The 3,606-nt window shown below is 49.6% G+C and overlaps 1 pseudogene; it reads left to right on the forward strand.

Annotated features, from left to right (window-relative positions):
• The first annotated feature begins 362 nt into the window (after nt 1-362).
• Nucleotides 363-1,984, forward strand: LOC118675302 (annotated as a pseudogene).
• Nucleotides 1,985-3,606: the final 1,622 nt, after the last annotated feature.

Genomic DNA, 3,606 nt, shown 5'->3' on the forward strand with positions numbered 1-3,606 from the left:
TTGCCTTAAGCAAGCCCTGTTCATGGTTCTTGTGCATCTAGGTTAACACACCTTGAAATGCCAGGGTAATCCTCTTTTTTTCAGACTTCTTAGAAGCAACCACCCTTAAGAAACCACCCACAATCTTATAATCCAATCCCTGTCTCGTTATCTCCCACCCTCATGTAATCTTTTTACATTCCCGCCTTAATTTCAAATGTATGAAAGAAACTGCAGTTTGGGTGCATGGCATCAGCAGCCCAGGCAGCGGCAGAGGCGGAGGCGGCGGCAGCAGCGGCAACAGCAACATCAGCAACAGCGGCCCAGAGAGGCAGGGAGGCAGCGATACTGGTGCACGGGCTCCGGTGGCGAGGAGGCGGAAGATGCCAGACATGCTCAGTGTCCTGCGACAGTACAACATCCAGAAGAAGGAGATCGTGGAGAGGGAGGACAAAGTCATCTTTGGCGGCGACTTCTCCTGGCCCAAGAACGTGAAGACCAACTACGTGGTGTGGGGGACTGGACAGGAAGGCCGACCCAGGGAGTACTACACGCTGGATTCTGTCTTATTTCTCCTTGATAACGTGCACCTCTCTCATCCTGTTTATGTCCGCCGCGCAGCCATTGAAAACATCCCTGTGGTGAGAAGGCCTGACCGAAAAGACCTACTTGGATATCTCAGTGGAGAAGCATCAAGGCCGGCGAGCATCGCCCTCAGCGCCCCTGTGGAAATCGGGCTTCGGCGACCCACTCAGGTGAAACGCGCCGCGGATGCAGCTCCAGAAGCAAAGAAACCGCGGACTGAGGACGCAGAGCAGAGCGGGTGCGCCCCGATAAAGAGCGATGGGCTGCCCGCTTGGAGGCCCACAGAGAAGGGAGTGTACAGACTGGACAGATCAGGTCTTTGTCTGAAGCCATGTCCGTGGAGAAAATTGCGGCCATCAAAGTCAAGATTATGGCCAAGAAAAGATCGACCAGCAAGACCGACTTGGGTGACGACAGAACCGCTCTGCAACCGAGGAGCTTTGTGGACAGCGATGTGGATGTGACCTGGACATCGTCAGCAGAGAGAGTGGGGAGGACACGCACGACTATCCTACAGAGCATGGGCAAGGCCTTTGCCGAGGATGTTTTTGCAATTCTTCAGGCCGTGGAAGCCAGAGAAAAAGGGCCCGTGCCTCAAAAGCAACAGCCCCCCCCCCCCCCCCCCCCCCCCCCCCGCAGCACCTGCGGCTCCCACCTTGCCTACCACACAGCCTATCCCAGCTGCCTACGACAGGTATGACCAGGAACGATTCAAAGGAAAACAAGAAACGGGAGGCTTCCACATTGACACGAGGGCACCTACCGGGGGATGACGCTGGAGTCCGTGACAGAGGGCGCGGCGGCCCATGAGACTCAGACTCCCGCGGCACAGCCAGTGCCAGTGACCAGGCCAGTTTCTCAGGCCAGACCTCCCCCGAATCAGAAGAAAGGCTCTCGGACACCCATCCTCATCATACCTGCGGCCGCCACCTCTCTCATCACCATGCTGAATGCCAAGGACCTCCTGCAGGCCCTGACGTTTGTCCCATCCGATGAGAAGAAGAAACAGGGCGGCCGACGAGAGAATGAAACGCTGATACAGAGAAGAAAGGACCGGGTGCAGCCCAGGGGCACCGCCCTCGGCCTCATGGTGCCCTACAGAGTCGTGGACCAGCCTCTGAAACTCATGCCTCAGGACTGGGACCAGGTGGTGGCCGTCTTCGTGCACAGTCCCGCCTGGCAGTTCAAAGGGTGGCCATAGCTTTTGCCTGATGGATCGCCAATTGACATGTTTGCGAAAATTAAAGCCTTCCATCTCCAATATGAGCACGTTCCTCGAGACCCCAGCGTTCAGAAGTGGAACATAACAGTGCTAGAGCTCAGCCATTACCAACGCCACTTGGACAGACTGCTTTTCTTAAGCTTCTGGGATACACTGGATAGCTACATGGCAAGGCATAAATCCCACTTGAGATTCTGAATTACGTGATTTTCCCGTCTGGAAATCTGGGTTAAGAAGCATGGATATACTTTCATCTAAAGACTGAGTGTCAAGCTGTATGAATTTATCAAAATCTCACAAATTACGAAGGTCATGGATTGAGCAAAAGATCTCATCCGATACTTTTGTGCTTCAAAGGGATCACATGATTCCTGTCATTCATATAAGTAAACTTTTTGGCCTACAACTATCTCTAATAATAAAAACATAATATGCTAATTGGACCAGAAATCCTTCTGGACATCCTTCCGTCCTTCTGGAGGAAGCCAGGGCTGCGAGGAAAGCCAGTGCATACAGCCAGGGGAAGGAAGACTTACTCTTGCATGAAGTTCATGCATTGGGCTGCTAGTTTTTTTTAATATTAGCATTCTAGTCTGTCATAGAAATTGTATATTTTGATAGAAGTTTTTTCTCCATTGGTTAAGCTAGCATTACTTAAAGTGTGTTTCTTAGAAAAAAAAGAAACTGCAAAACTGTTATTTGCTGAAGTATTTGAGATCTTGTTTTGACTCAAATAAACTCAAAAATTCTCTATAGGTTTGGACATTTCTTATGTTGATGAAAGCATTTAAGTCTCTGTTCAATCATTAGTTGACCATTAAGCAAACCAAGCAGAGACTTCAGTGGTCACACATCAAAAGTGATTGTGCCCTAGCTGGTTCGGCTCAGCGGATAGAGCATCAGCCTGCAGACTGAAGGTCCCGGGTTCAATTCTGGTCAAGGGCACATGCCCAGGTTTCAGGCTACATCCCCAGTTGGGGAGTGCAGAAGGCAGCCATTCAATGATTCTCTCTCATCATTGATGCTTCTATCCCTCCCTCTCCCTTCTTCTCTAAAATTAATAAAAGTATATGTTTTTTAAAAAAGTGGTTGTTCTTTCATTTAATGTTCTGGGTAAAACAGGAACTGAAAATATACATTTGGATGTGAAATAACATCTAGAAGTCATGTGGGGTGGTAAAATGGATGAAGTTGGGTTGATTTGGGGTGTTCTAAGTTGAGTGCAAGCCTCAAAACCTAGGTGGAGACCACAGACCAACAAGTCATTGAGAAACATGGAAACAAGCATCTGATGCTAGGCATGTCCACCTGATAGCAGCCCCACATGAGGCTGCTTCCACCGATGTTAAGCAGAGTTTGAGCACAAGTTCTCCATCTTGCCTGACATTAGGACCCTCCTTTATCCTCTGTCTCAGATATTAAAAGCTCAGGTACCTCAATTGTCTTCTGTTTTATAATCAAGCACCTGAAGTTGGTACACTGAAGTTGTGGCTCAGCTGAAGTCACTAACAAGACCTTTGCCTGCACCAAGTTGGTGCAGCGCCCCAGCTACTCCTGCAGTGAGAGGGCCTTCAGTGAATTCACCTTCAGCTGGGACTCCAGGCAAGTGCAGAAGCCTAACTAGAACATCCTGAGTCGAGCAGTGCACAGTCTGTCATCTTGTGGGGAATGTTTCTCTGACCTGCCAGAGAAATGGGAGTTTAGGAATCTACAATTAACACAAATAAACATAAGTTAAAGGAGAAAGCCTTCCAGTCGTCTCACTACCTAGTGTCAGAAAGCTCTCAGGAAGAGGCTGACTTCCCCTCTCTGACCCTGCC

The sequence above is a fragment of the Myotis myotis genome, unplaced genomic scaffold, assembly GCF_014108235.1.
Source record: "Myotis myotis isolate mMyoMyo1 unplaced genomic scaffold, mMyoMyo1.p scaffold_m19_p_2, whole genome shotgun sequence".
NCBI classification, from domain to species: domain Eukaryota; kingdom Metazoa; phylum Chordata; class Mammalia; order Chiroptera; family Vespertilionidae; genus Myotis; species Myotis myotis.